This window comes from Dermacentor silvarum, chromosome 5 (assembly GCF_013339745.2).
Source record: "Dermacentor silvarum isolate Dsil-2018 chromosome 5, BIME_Dsil_1.4, whole genome shotgun sequence".
Classification (NCBI taxonomy): Eukaryota; Metazoa; Arthropoda; class Arachnida; order Ixodida; family Ixodidae; genus Dermacentor; species Dermacentor silvarum.
In genome coordinates this window covers 56,332,533-56,347,892 of record NC_051158.1, presented here as the reverse complement: position 1 = coordinate 56,347,892, position 15,360 = coordinate 56,332,533, and the positions used below count along the sequence as shown (strand labels likewise).

Sequence of the window (15,360 nt, the reverse complement as noted above, 5' to 3'; positions counted from 1 at the left end):
GGTGTAAATGTGCGAAGCTTTCTGTCAATACCTGGACGGTGGAAAAATCTGCAATATGGAAGTCATTTCACTGCTTGTGACCTACGGGCATTCTGCGAAGACAAAGCTTTATGGTAATAATCGAAGGGAAGTGGTTTCCAGCGCAGCACAACTATTTGTAAATAATGGTGATAACCTATATAACCTATCAATATAACGATCGATTGATAACCTATCAATATTACTGAAAAAAAGTACTTCAGAAGGGCAATTTGTTTTCCTCGATGCAACAAATACATTTTATTGAAATGAAGAAAGTTACGTGAAACTCTTCCCAGTTACAAAGAATACGAATTCATGGCTTCTAGTTTCGCCTACTGCACACAAAAATGAAATAGGATATGGCGAAGCATTCAGCAGCTGCTTTGAAGTAACATGGACGGTTTTTTAATGGGCTTGACGAATCGGGCCACAGCTTGTACAGCAGGCTGGATATGGCTGGACGCCCGCTCCGCTCGGCGCTCCGGGGGCATGTTGGGCATTCCCAGCGGTGGCAGCACACCTGTCATGTAATGACAATGTAAGATACATGCCTATGACCGTACTAATTCTTTTCGGCATAAACAGAAGCAGAAGTCAAGAAATATACATTTTTATTGCAAGCGCACTCGAGGAATACATGAGATAATGGCACAATGTAACTCGTATTTTCAGGGAGCATCAAAGAAATTTAGGTATGGCTTATTGTATGCAACGTTATGTATTGGTAATGACAAGGGGTATTCCAATAATAAAATTCCTTAATTGTATAGAATAGGAACTGTTGAAATAAATGAACTTTAAATGCGGAATGAAGTATTAAAGGCGTACTAATTTTGAACAAGAATATTCACAATAGTTTGCGTGGTGTCCATTCCGCAAAATATGTTTATTCACAATATTTTAAGCACCCATGCAAAGCCATTCGCAAATGGACGTTTGGTGAACCAAGGATTTTCTAAATGAGAAAAAACTCATTTTGTTGCCTGCTCCGCGATGACTATGACAGCCCAACGGAACAAGGCAGCAGCACTTCACCAGAGACACGTAGCACTGTCTTTCTAGGGCAGAAACATGAAATCGCGAAGCGCTGTACATCATTTCATATCGCCATAATCTTGGCTAGAATGGTCCCATATATTCATTTGCTCTGACAGAGGCAACAAATTTGTATGTAGATTGCTTACATATGGTTTCCTAAAACGAGGTAATGTTATTGAATGACTGGGAAATACTTAGCAGAAGTTATCGGCCACGCGCTCTCGCTCAGAACTAGTGCCTTTACGCAACAACAAACGGGCTCCCTTGGGGCATATAATTCGAAACCATCATCATTTGGAATGGTCTCTCTCCCGCAAGACTGCAATATCACTTCTTAGGTTTTTAATAAAATAAGTATAACTATGCAGAAATTTTCAATGGTAAACTTGACGAACAAATATAATTCCACTTACAAATATTGTTTACTTGTATTCGAAAGATTGAGTATTCGAACTGGCCCACTAAAACTACAAAACTTGTTTAAAGAATACAAGTCGGAAAGTCAATATCCACCCAAGGAAGCAGTAAGTGCATGAGTCAGGAATATCCGCAATAGTTAAAACATGGATGGACAGATGCATGTAAAAAACAAACTTAGATGTATAAAACATAGTAAAAACTAGTAAAGAACATACATTGCTGCACTATATTTAAAGTTTTTGCTTCACATCTGTCATTATGTGCTACAAAATTAACACAATAATCGGAAGTGTCATCATCGCCAATGCGATTTCATTTACCTAAGTGCTCAGCAAAGGCCGATTGGCCAATTTCTGTTAACAAATGTACTGCATTGTGCATCAGTCGGCCGCTACCAACGCCTACAAGTTTTCTAGCCTTATCATATTACCTATGCATTTACCAAGGTTGGCACTATTTCCCTTGACAGCAACTCAATAAATATTATAGGTTCCAGGTAACCAAGCTTTAGAAAAGGTCACGGAAAACTCCAAGCTCGGCCTGACGCAAGGGAAAACACTTCGATCTTCACAGTATTAAAAGGTGCGAAAATATGTAGAGGAAAGACTGCCCCGTTTTATTGTGCTTTCTCCGCACTTTTTTCTCTCGCTTAATTTTACTTGTCTTTCGAGACTCCTTGCCAGCTGCAGTGAAACTTATTACTGCGATTTTTTGTGTGCGCATGAAAGCGGCACGAGTTTCATGCTATGGTCGGTCGCTGCACTTTGCCTAATTCGTTTCACTTTGTCTCGTTCACTTGTATTGTTTCAAGCAAAGGCTTTCGCGTGCAGGCTTGTCATGTAGCGCTCGGTGGTTGAGCTTTAGAGAAGGGAAGACGGAAAAAGAGAATATCGAAACAAAGATTGCAGAGAGGCTTTGATAGGAGGCATATTAAGGGACAAGTTAAATATGACGTGCGCCGGTTATGAGTGGTGGAAAAGAGGTGCACGTGAGAAGAGGTTGTTGTAGAAAAAAGTCGCAGTCTCGCTCAAAAAGCGAAGCATCGACTGCGTTAGAAAGTTAGTAGACAGTTCTACGAAGTAAGAATAGTAGTTTTCTCAGCCATATAAAGGTGTAAATATTCGCTTATGACTAAATAAACAAGCACGGTGTCGTGCGCGCACAGGTACACAAGAAAACGTCTCGCTCGATGACCGCGGAAAGTGTTTAAAACGATGGAATGAGAAAGCGCGCCAGTAGCAGCGGGCAAATTGACCTTCGCACTGTCTCGCGTCTCGCTTCATTGCGAACTGAACGTCGAAAGCACAGCGCATACGAAGCTACTGGCACTCGGCGCATGCGCATGCACTTTGACCCCATCACAGATCGCTTTCTAGATGAGGCTCTCGCGGGCGCGCACTTCGTCCGCATCGCAGATCGCTTTCAGCTCTGTGAGGAGCAGCCGCAGGAGCAAAAAGCACCCCCCCCCCTCCCTCCCGTCGCCTCCTACGCGTGCCTCGCGCGCGAATGAATACCGCGCGCTTCCGGCCGCCTTCCTATCTCACGTGCGCGAGATTAAGCTGCAGTTGCCGGCTCACCATCGCACGTTTTCACTCGCACACATAGTGCAATGCGACACAGTTATCGCCGTTGGACTTTATACGGAACCTCATGGCGACGGCAAAAATTCGCTTGGAGTGTCCATATGATTCAATAAAGAAGGCACATGCTGCATTCTGCCGCCAAGGCCGAGTGGATACCTGCGCTCTCTAGGGGGCAGAAAGAGTACGTCCGTCATAGCGTGTTCTGCAACACAGCTTACGGCCAAGAGCGCGTTGCAGCCTGTTGTGAACTACTAAATACATAACAAAAGCGAAATAGAACTGACTGCCGAATCTTTTGGAAATACAGCAGTTAATAACCTGTGAAGAGTAACGCAATAGGTGAAGCAATGCTTCACATACATTGACAAGTATGTTTGACAATTTCTGCAAAGTTTTTCACTTCCAAATGATGAGAAAAGTTTCAGTGTGCACCTAACAATGCTATTAATAGCGTAACTGTGTGGAAAACATTTTTATTTTTTCCTGTTATCTTTCTCTGAATCGTTGTTGAAGAGACGATCGATGCATGAGTTGTAGGGACGTAAAATATTGTTTTCCTTTCGAACGTTTCATTACCCTCTATGATGCGGCTTTCTTGGTTGTGCAGATCTAAACTTTCTGCATCGTCTGTTCAAGACCACATGTGTTGCTATATCTGAAAATATGCCTTGAACAATCTTTAATTTTAATGACGCACTGCTGGAAAGTTGTTATATGACGTAAAATATGTTAATGTCCCTCCCAAAATCTACTTTGGCAGCCGCAATCCTTAGGACGGATTAACTTAAACTTCCAAGACTGTTCCAAATACTCATATAACGGTCTGGTTCAGCTATTGTTCACAAACATAATCCATATACATTTTTTTGCTTCCGGACGCATGCTCTGGTAAAGAAGAAAAGGAAAAAAAACGCGCGTATTATAAAAAAATGAAGAAACATATTGTAACGGATACGAAAGCCAGGCACCAAAAGTGAGAAGAGAAGACGAAGAGAACGAAGAGCTCGAGAGGCCGGACTGCGCTACGATCGCGCTCCGATCATCGCCCATCTCCTGTAAAATAAAACCATTTCTTCACAACTCTTCGTAACAGTTGTGGTGGAAGGTGCTGGGTAATCGACATCCGAAGACGGAGGCTGAACCACAAGTTCTTAGACGGAGCCGTCACCTTGCTGGACTCCCACCGAATACACCGGAGTTGAACATGTCCAACGACGCCGACGAACAACGGCCTATTCCAACTGCTGCGCCTACCAGTTCCGTTCAGCAACTGAGAGATGCGCGTCCCTTCGCCGGAAGACCGGACGAAGACGTCGAGGAATGGCTCATCCATTATCACCGGGTGAGTGCCTCCAAAAAGTGGAACAGCGTTTCTCAGCTATCGAACGTCGTGTTTTTTCTAACGGATACTCCGTTGATGTGGTTCGACAATCACGAGGAAACGTTACCGACATGGAGCAGATTTGTTTCTGAAATCAAAGAGCGATTCGGCGACTCCTCGAGGAAAAAGAAAAGGGCAGAACAGACGCTACTGCAACGCGCGCAAGTGCCAGGCGAAACCTGCACGACCTACATTGAGGCAGTAATAAAACTGTGTAGGATGGTAGATTCTGGAATGTCTGAGGAAGACAAAGTCGGGCACATCCTAAAAGGAATTGCTGAGGATGTTTACAGTTTCCTCATCGAAAAAGACACCCTGGCTTCCGTCGCCGACATCATTTGGCACTGTCGCACTTTCGAGCAACTGAAGACGAGGCGCATCACGCCGAAGTTTGGCAGGCTAGCCAATGTGACGACAGTTGCAAGCGTAGAGAGCAACCAGCCACTCGATCTTGCAGCAGCGATCCGGCAAATAGTTCGGGAGGAACTCAGCCTGCACGGGCAAGTGACACACCCAGGCAATCATAGCTTCCGCTTACCAGCAGATTTCGAGCCAAACGTGTCATCCTTCTCCCCGTATACTGCGGCAAGGGGCATTGAGGATTACGAACTCGCGCCCCGACAGCAGCCACGTCTCTACGACAGAGGCCCTACTTATGACGCTCAGCCACAACGAGAACAGCCGCGTTTTTACCCCCGAAGCCCTGTGACTTCTGTGAGGCCGCGCCAAGAACAGCACCGACCCTACTACCACGACGTGGCTTATAACCGATATAACGGATTTCAGCGACCAGCAGAGACACGTTATCCACATGACAACCAACTTTCTCGCCGCCCGCAGCAGGCTAGCATTCGCTTCGAGGAAGATGCTGTCAACCGCGACCCTCCCGTGTGCTACAACTGCGGTCCCACAGGCCATATTGCTCGGTATTGTCGCCAAGGCCGTCAATCACGAAGGAAACCACCGATGTTCTCGCCTCCCGGAACCCGTACTTCATATGACTTGCGAACAACCGATTTGCTTCTCGCGCGCGACCAGACGGACCAACGGAGCGCTTCTCGCGCGCGACCAGACGCAGCGATTCGCCAGCATCTGAGCGCAGTTTGACGCCACCAAATAACCGTCCCCGTCGCTCCCCGTCCCCTCGGCGCCGTTCTTCCTCACCACCCACGCGAAACTAGCATCCGCGGCCAATGGAGGTGAGGTCGCCGGACGGTCTTTGGAAGAAATACCTCTGCCTGTTGTGATGCACAAAAACAAAGTGAATGTGTTGATTGACGGAATACCGACCATGGCGTTAGTTGATACTGGAGAAACTGTGTCCGTGATGAGCCTCACTTTCAAAAACCGTTTAGGCCACAAAGTTATGTTTTCTTGGAACGACGGTATTACCTTTCGTGGAGTAGGCGGCGAGTGGCTTCATCCCCTTGGGGTTTGTGCTGTGAGTGTTTTGTTGGCTGGGAAAGTGTTTGTGTCGGAATTCCTTGTTCTTTCTCGTTGTTCACACGACGTTATTCTTGGTATCGATTTTCTTAAACAATGCGGTGCTTCCGTCGACTGTGGTTGTGGCGAAATACGTTAAACAAGTTATTTATATCAGCACTTCCCGAACAAAGCTCGCGTGGTGAAGACAGGGACACAGACACGCTCAATGTTCTTGATGAAGTGATTGCACCATCGTGGTGCCTGACGCCCGTTCGTGCTTTGTAGCGTTAGCTAGACTGGCCTAGCCAAGCCCGTTTCGCGCGGCACATCAAGAGCCGTGCTGCGCATGCGCAAGGATCAGTGATATCACACGGCTTGCGCACCGGAGCCACCGGAGCCGGCACCTCTCGCGCACTCCGCCGCCGCCGCGCGCGACTCACCGCCGCCGGTCTGCGCATTCCAGAGGAGTGACGTCGTAGCCGTGGTAGACGCACTGGCGCCGGCGCGCGCTCGCTGTGCAGTCGCCGTCTGACACTGCGCTGGAGCCGCTGCGCTTCTGACTGGAGTTTGCCAGTGTGGTATAGCCATGGAGAAGGAGAGTGCAAATGCTGCTCAACAGCGCAGAAGAACGGAGAAGCTTGACTCATAAGAACAATCTTATCTTAAAAATAATCTTAAGAATAAGCTAAGAATAATCAGCTGAACCTTTGCTAACGCTACGTATATCCTGGCATAGCCGAGCTAAGCCACTGCAACTGTTTTGCAAATACTGTTGACGCTGATCGTGTTGACCTTGTAGTTAGGCCTCTCCGCATAAACTGTGCTAAAAGTATACTTGTGCCCTGATATGTCGTGTGCATGACGAAAGGAGTTGCCACATTGTGGGCGCTGAACTGTTCATCCACGCCGGTTGTCCTTCCTCGTGGTATGAAAATCGCTCTATTCGATGAAGCCGCATGTAGCTCAATAGCGGCACTAACTGCGGTCGTCTCTGCAGCATGCTCTCCTTGCGATAATCGCCATTCTGAAGAGTTAATGCTTGGCATGATCAGCAAGGCTCTCTGTACATCGGAACGACAAGCACTGGTACAGGTCCTTGCCAGGCATGAGGCTGCATTCGACTTCACGCATGGAGACGCACCCCTTCATATACCGTCGTCCCGCGCTCGTCACCGAATAGATACCGGCTCAGCGCACCCCATCCGCCAGAAGCCCTACCGAGTGTCATCCTTCGAGCGCAAAGTTATTGCAGAGCAAGTCAAGGAGATGATGAACAAAGGTGTCGTTCAAGCGTCGTCTAGCCCATGGGCAGCCCCAGTAATCCTGGTCAGGAGAAAAGATGGCTCCTGGAGATTCTGCGTAGATTACAGACGTCTAAACGCAGTGACAAAGAAGAATGTCTATCCGCTACCACGAATCGATGACGTCATTGATTGCTTGCACGCTGCTTCGTACTTCTCAACACTTGATTTGCGATCGGGGTATTGGCAAATACCTATGGACGCTGCCGACAAGGAAAAGACCGCTTTCGTGACTCCAGATGGCCTATTCGAATTTAATGTTATGCCTTTTGGCATTTGCAATGCTCCTGCCACCTTCGAAAGATTCATGGACACAGTACTACGTGGTCTAAAGTGGGAGATATGCATGTGTTACCTCGATGATGTTATAATATTTGGCCGCACGTTTGAAGAACACAACGAACGCCTCAGCCTTGTTCTCGACTGCATCGAAAAAGCTGGACTGGTTCTGAACTCAAAAAAATGTAGGTTTGTCGAACGCCAAAAACTGGTCCTGGGACACTTAGTCGACAAGGATGGCGTCAGACCCTATCCTCGTAAGATTGAAGTGGTGAGCGCCTTCAAGCCACCACAGTCCGCACGAGAACTTCGCTCATTCATTGGCCTATGTTTGTATTTCCGTCATTTTGTTCCCCGGTTTGCCGACATCGTTTACCCATTGACAAGTATTTTGCGACAAGATACGGCCTTCCATTGGACACCAGAGTGTGACGCTTCATTCTCTCAATTGAAGTTTATACTAACGTCAGCACCCGTCTTGCGTCACTTGGATCCATCTTGCTTGACTGAAGTTCACACTGATGCTAGTAGAATCGGGATAGGCGCGGTGCTTGTACAACGTCACAGTGGCTCAGAACATGTTGTCGCATATGCCAGCCGTTGTCTGAGCAAATCTGAACGCAATTATAGGGTTACGGAACAAGAATGCCTGGCAGCTGTTTTCGCTGTACAGAAGTTTCGGTGTTATCTTTACGGTAGACCATTCAAGATTATCACCGACCATCATTCTTTATGCTGGCTGGTAGGTTTGCTTGATCCCTCTGGTCGCCTCGCACGTTGGGCGCTGTGCCTCCAGGAATGCGACTTTGTGGTGTCGTACAATAGTGGCCGTCGTCACGCTGACGCAGACTGCCTCTCTCGGATTCCTCTTGCAACTACCGACTGCGATGCTGAGAAGTTTGACGACTGCCTCACTGCTGTTACTTATACGTTCCCTGATGCGGCAGACTTTCAGCGAGAACAACGGAATTATCTTACCCTCGATCCGCTTTTTGTTGCCGCCCGTACTTGTCAAGGCAGTGGTCGCTTTGCTGTCCGTGATGAGTTGCTCTACAAAACTAATTACTCCGGGCATGGATCACATTTTCTGCTTGTTGTCCCCGAGAGTCTCCGCTCCGACGTTCTACGCGCCATGCATGACGATGCGACATCCGGACATTTCAGCTTCGTACGAACGCTACACCGCACGCAGGAGCGCTTTTACTGGCCCAAGATGTACAAAACAACCAAGCGCTATGTCGCTAGTTGTTAAACGTGCCAACGTCACAAGCGACCGACCACCGCAGCCCCGGGTCCCTTTCGGCCATTGACACCGCCTAGTACGCCGTTCGATCAAGTAGGCATTGACCTTTTGGGTCCATTCCCGTTATCCAACAACAAGAATCGTTGGATAATTGTCTGCGTCGACCACCTTACACAGTATGCCGAAACTGCAGCCATACCCTCTTCCACCGCTGCTTGCGTGGCGGTCTACCTGTTGCGTTCCCTGGTCCTTCGTCATGGCCCACCACGTGTCATCATCAGCGACCGCGGTCGCCAGTTCACTGCTGATGCCATTGAAGAGTTACTTCGTTTGTGCACTTCACAGTTCCGGCACTCCACGCCGTATCATCCACAGACCAATGGCCTCGTTGAAAGGACAAACAGAACGCCGACCAACATGCTTGTCATGTACGTCTCCTCCAATCACAACTGGGACGACGTGTTACCCTTCATCACTTACGCATATAACACGGCAAAACACGAAACCACGAACTATAGCCCATCTTATCTCCTGTATGCAAGGTTACCGCGAAGCCCTCTGGACACTTTCTTACCCTTCGTTCTGCACAATGACGATTCTATATCGAAGACTGTGTCTCGCCGAAGAAGCCCGTCGAATAGCTCGTCTTCGTACTCTGGGCTCACAAAGTCGTTCGAAAGAGCGATACGACGACCGTCACGTACAAGTATCGTTCGAAAAAGGTGACTTGGTCCTTCTTTGGACACCGCAACGCAAGCGTGGATTGTGCCAGAAGCTCTTGTCACAATATTCAGGCCCATTTGTAGTTGTGGACCGCCTGAGCAAACTCACTTACGTAATAGCTCGTCTCCTGTGCATTGGTCAGCAATCAAGCAGAACTCAGCTGACTCACATTGCTCGCCTGAAGCCTTTCTACCCTGCTTGTCCATCCTGACTCGCCCCACGGGTTCGTCTGCTTGCGGGCAAATGTAACGGATACGAAAGGCAGGCACAAAAAGAGAGAAGAGAGGACGAAGAGAACGAAGAGCTCGAGAGGCCGGACTGCGCTATGATCATGCTCCGATCATCGTCCATGTCCTGTAAAATAAAACAATTTCTTCACAACTCTTCGTAACAATATAATTGTATTTTTGGTATGCACCTGGCTCGTGATGTCTTGGATTCCGTGTCGGTTCTTCAGTATACTCTACGGCAACCAGAGCAATTAAAGCCAGCTCTTCACTAGCTCTTCCAGCTACTTCCTAGTATTGCTTGCTTGTTATGACCTTTTCTGCTTTTGCCCCTATGAAATTTCAGTAATCATGTCATGAATATATGAGTGCTAGCTGTGGTTCTCTTACATTTGGATTTGGATTTGTATTGAAAAACCACGTGTTCTAATCGCCTTATGATGTGACTGAACCATGATGCGGGTAAATTTATTAGTGCAACCCCCTTTCTTAGAAAGGCAATGGTTTTTTTATGCCGAGCACTGTAAGAGACCCTCAAACGATTTTCAGAGTCTTGTACAAACGTACTGACTCGTTAGGGTAGCTCATTGCGAACATTAAGTTACACATTCAAAAACGCACATTACTACGGTTTTTGAAATGTGCATCGCAGCGGCGCTGTTCCCCTGAGTTTTCTGCCACCCCGTTAGAATCTACGTAGCTTGCACGCGTGACTTCAGTTGGGCGAGTAATCCCATTGGGTTCCCAGGATGCGCCATCGATAACTTCTCCAACTTTATAATGATCAGGTGTTGTTCGTGATAGCGGATATCTTGGTTAAATTGTTTGTATAATAAAGGGGAAAAGAAACAGAACACAAAACAACAATTTAGCGCGGCGCTTAAGCATTTGCAGCATACAAGTGTCGTTTGCTTGTGTTACAACGTGCTCGACGTTGGCGCTAACTTCACGTTCAGTGTTAGTTTCGGGGCTGTTTTCGCGAGGACTATGAATCGTCCTTGTTGCGTTGTCGGCTGCAAACCTAGCGATTGGCGACATGTCAAGCTGCGACATCGTGTCCCTCTGCAAGACAACAAGCGAGGGGAATGGCTGCAGCCTGTCGGGTTGACGGTATTCGATGGGCGCCAGGATCTACGCGCTTGTGGCCGTCACTTCACGCCGAAGGATTACTACCACAGTACATAGTTTTAGCGCATCCGGTATTCAGGTAAACCCAAGCTAACTGGGGTTTTTGCCAGATGGGCGGAGGCACAAGCATGAGCGGCGGTAGGGTGCCTAACCACCTGGAGGCACAAAGCTCTACCAGCCAAACAAAGAGCTAATATAACAGTCAACAAGTGCATTCTACATTGCTGCTTGTGTTAATTTTTGGCTCCAGCGTAATTGTGACGACGTTATCTTTTTAAATGTTCAAAATGTTTTACACATGGGATAGCAATATTAGCAATATTAGCTCTGTGTGTTGCTGGTTCAGCTCTGAGCGGCGTGCACCGTGCAGGCCGCTCAGGCTGATGACGTTTAGTCTGAAGCCCCTTAGTCACGGTGGTATTAGCAGGCGTAGGCATTAGTTCACGCTTTCACCTATCCGCCAAAACGCCCAGCTCGCCTGCGTTTACCAGAATACCGGACACTCTCGGCGCTGCGACAGAGGAGGAGGAGGAGGAGGAGGAGGAGTAAACATTTTATTGAAATAGCAGACTGAGGTTCTTGCGGTTGACGCCTCTATTCCAGGGCCCCACTAGCTCAAGCGGCTCGTTCGGCTTGTTCCAAGGTTGCCTACTGGCTTCCCAGGTCCTGCCGGGCGAGTCACGCCTCCCACGACCTTTCAAGTTCGTTGCGTGTGACGAGGGGTGAGTTTCCCTCTGCTGGTCTTTGTTTGCAATGTCAAGTGATATGTATGATGGTTGGTGTATCGCTGCACCAAGGACAGCAGTCATCGTATTGGGAAGGGTGTATTTTGCTGAGTGTGTGTTTATTGGGATATGTATTCGTTTGTAGGCGTCTCCAGTCCCCGGGATTGCCAGCGTGTGAGTTTAGGGTGGGGTGGCGCCATTGCCTGCCTTACGCGTCTGTGGCTGTCGAGGATATCTCGCGGCAGCGTATAGGTGTGAGGTATTCCTCCCGGGTCGATGTGTCCGCGGCTCGGAAAATTAGTCCTCAAGCCAGGCAGTCCGCCCGTTCGTTTCCCTGTACACCTTGGTGAGCGGGGCACCATGTGATGATGTGGTCTTCTCGAAGGTTGATGATGTGGTCTTCTCGAGGACGCCCCTGAGAAACAGTCGGCAAGCTTCTTGAGAATTCGTGAGAACGTGTGCAGATTGCCTCTTGTCCTCTGCCGCTCGTATGGCTAGTGCTATGGCCACCGCTTCGGCCACGGCCGTGCTCTTGGTACGGATCGTAGCCGAGGTGATTGCTTGGTTCCCTCTAGTGACGACCGCAGCAAATGCTCTCAGCCTCGAGGGGTAGGGAGTTGCGTCTGTGTAGTGAGTGTTTGGGTCGTTGCGTAACCGTTCGAGTGCAACCGCTCTCGCTCGTCTGCGGCCGGCGTTCAACATGGGGTGCATGTTCTTGGGTATTGGGTGTACGTGTATGCGTTCCCTGTCTTGTCTGGGTATTTGGTGCGTCTCCTCCCCGCAGAATTGGGGTACCAAGGGGTAGTGAAGTCTCTGTAGTAAAGCTCTACCTTGGGTTGTCGAGTTGAGTCTCTCTCTCTGCGCGATCAAAACTGCCGCTGCGTGGTCATCGTACGTATTGTAAATACCCAGACTCTCCAGACGCTCTGTGCCAGCGCAGTCAGGAAGGCCCAGTGCAGCTTTGTAGGCAGTGTGTATGAGTACGTTGGCCTGCTCTGCTTCACATCTGCGTGAAAACTGTTATGGCAGAGCGTACGTAATGCGGCTGATGACGAAGGCTTCTACCAGTCTCCTCGTGTCGTCCTCCCTCATTCCGTTCTTACAGCGGGCGATTCTTCTTATAAGTCTCGATACGCTCCTGGATGTGTGTTTGAGTTTGTTTAGCGTTGACGATACGCGGCCCGTCTCCTGAATTAGCATGCCTAGCACCCTGACCTCCTGCACTTGTTTGACCTGGCTTCCGTTGATCTCCAGATTGAGGATGGGGGAGCGTATCTGCTGGGTGTTTGTAGGTCTTATTTGTATAAATTCTGATTTTTCCGGTGCACATCTCATGCCTGTCCTTCTCGCGTGTTGGTCAATTGTGTTGATCGCTCTTTGTAGAGTGTCTTGTACGTGCCCGTAGGACCCCTTAGTCGCCCAAAGGGTGACGTCGTCCGCGTCGATATATACTCCAAGTTCCGGGTCTTCCTCCAACGCTAGAGCCAATTTCCTTATCCTTATGTTGAAAAGTAGTGGGGAAAGTATAGCGCCTTGTGGAGTGCTCTTATTGGCCATGTTAATCGTGTGGGATCGTAGGTGGCCCAGCCATATGGACGCCGTTCTGTCTTTGAGAAAACTGTGCACGTAACTGTAGATCCTCTCCCCACAGCCTACCTCTTGTAGGCCGGTGAGTATCGCGTCATGTGATATGTTGTCAAAGGCCTTCTGCAGGTCCAAGGCAAGCAGGATTCTGTTCATGCTTCTGGGTGGTGGGTTGAGAACCTCGTCCCGAAGTAGGTGGAAGACGTCCTGCGTGGAAACCCCATGTCGGAAACCGTAGATCGAATTTGGTCGAAGTTCGTTGCCCTCTAAGTATCTCCCAAGCCGTGTCTGGATGACTTTTTCGAAATGTTTGCCAAGGCAGGAGGTTAACAAGATTGGTCGGAGGTTCTGTAGCGATTTTGGTTTCCCCGGCTTAGGTATGTTCAGCTTCTTTCCATTCAGGTGGTATGGACCTCCTATCTTCCAAACCGTGTCGTTGAAGAGCTGCGTTAGTTTCTCTAAAGCTTCGGTGCCCAGGTTTCTGATTATGGCGTTTGTGATACGATCCGGTCCGGGCGCCGTGTTCCTCTTAAAGGACAGCGCTGCAGCGTATACTTCTGCTGACGATGTCTCTTCGTCAAAGGTGGGATTAGCCGGTCACTTATAACTTGGTGTGGTGGTTGGGGTCACCCTTTCTCCCACGTACGTGTTCTGGAGCTCTTTCAGTAGGTCCTCGTCTGAGCCTGCGTAGTTGTTAGCCATGCGCCTGAGGGCGAGCGTCCTTTCTCTCTGCAGGGTGCAAGGGTGAGCTTACTACGAAGAATTGCCCACGTTTTCTTCGTGCTTAGAGTGTCGCAGAGAGAGCCACAGAAATTCCTCCAGTTCGCAGTGCACAGCTCTTGCGAGTACGCATTCGCTGCCTCCGTGAGTTGTGCTATGCGCTCTCTAAGCTTTCGGTTGTGCCGCTGTTTCTTCCATCTTTTGGTGAGGCTTCTTCTTGCTTCCCAAAAGTGGTTGTCGACCACTGGGTTTTTATGTGTGGTTTGAAATTGTCTGGTGGCTTTTTCCGCCGCATCCCGTAATTACCCCGTCAAATCTCGTATTGTGTTGAAGTTCGGTGCCTCAGTTTGGCATTTCCTAAATTTCTTTCAGCCTGTCAGACATGCGGGGCCGATCGGATGTCTTATTTTTGCCGTTTGAATGGAGACACTGAGAATGTAATGGTCACTCTCCAATGTCTCGTCTAGGTTAGTCCAAGTGACTCCTCGTTCATCGCTTACGAAAGTGAGGTCAGGGGCCGTATCTCTTGACACGGCGAGTCAGGCTCCGTGACGAGGATCAGATCATCAGTCTGAGTTGCCTTCAGTAGGCTGGTACCCTTGGCCGTGTCCCTTCTGTAACCCCACTCCGTGTGCCAGGCGGTGAAATCCCCTAGCAATACTACTCTATCTCCTCGTCTCGCGGTGTTCATGATGTGTAAGATAATTGGTGTGAAGTCCGCCTTGTAGTCTCGTGGCGAGCTGTATACATTTTCTACGATGTGGTTCGGGCGACCTCACTTTACCGGTCATACCGCGGCTATTTGATGTGGTATTTGAATCCCCGCTATAGTTGCGACGCTCACCTCGAGATCATTCCTAGCCAATATTGCCGTCCCCGTGTGATCGGTGTTCTTGTGGAGTGTGTATCCTCTTAGTGAGCGTTTCGGTTTGCCTGCTTCTTGCAAGCATAGGATATGGTGCAATTGCCGCTGCTTCCACGAATTGTGTCAGTGCCGCTTCTTTGTTGTGCAGGCAACGGCAGTTCCATTGCCACAACTCGAGATTCTCTTGACTGCGTGTGTTTTGTTTAGCCATCAGAGCAGCTCTCAAAATTTGTCTCCGTGTCACTCGTTATAAGACCTTGGGATGGCGGCCTCCGGGGCTAGGGTTTATCCGTTTCCGTGTTTTTTTTACCCCTTTGATGGAGTCTTCGACATATTGCTTGAGATTTGCTATCTCCACAAAGAGAAATTTGAGCTGGGTTTCTATGTTGCGTAGCTGTCCCTCCCAGTGTTGCGCCACGGGGGTAACGTATTGTGTCGTGTCCGTTTGCATTTCTGTTGCTTGGTTTTGTGTGTTCTGGCTTTGGGTCGTACTTGCTAGATGTTGTTTGAGTGCTGCGAGTTCGGCCTGTTGTTCAGCAAGACTAGATTTAATTTGCTTATTTTCTGAGATTATTCTCTGATATTCCTCACTTTGTATTATTGGGTGGTCTTGGGAGCCGCGACCCTTGCCCAGCTATCCTGCATGTTCGTAGGTGGCATCGACTTCTGTCCCGCCGGTTCCGTGGTGGGTCGAGTG

The 15,360-nt window shown here is 48.8% G+C and overlaps 1 long non-coding RNA gene across 1 annotated transcript in view; it reads right to left on the bottom strand.

Annotated features, from left to right (window-relative positions):
* Positions 1-280: 280 nt before the first annotated feature.
* LOC119453399 (uncharacterized) overlaps positions 281-15,360 on the bottom strand; it is a 28,448-nt gene continuing 13,368 nt past the window's right edge. Inside the window, exon 3 of the long non-coding RNA XR_005192279.2 lies at positions 281-541. This is a non-coding gene — a long non-coding RNA (uncharacterized LOC119453399). The remainder of the gene's footprint in view (positions 542-15,360) is intronic.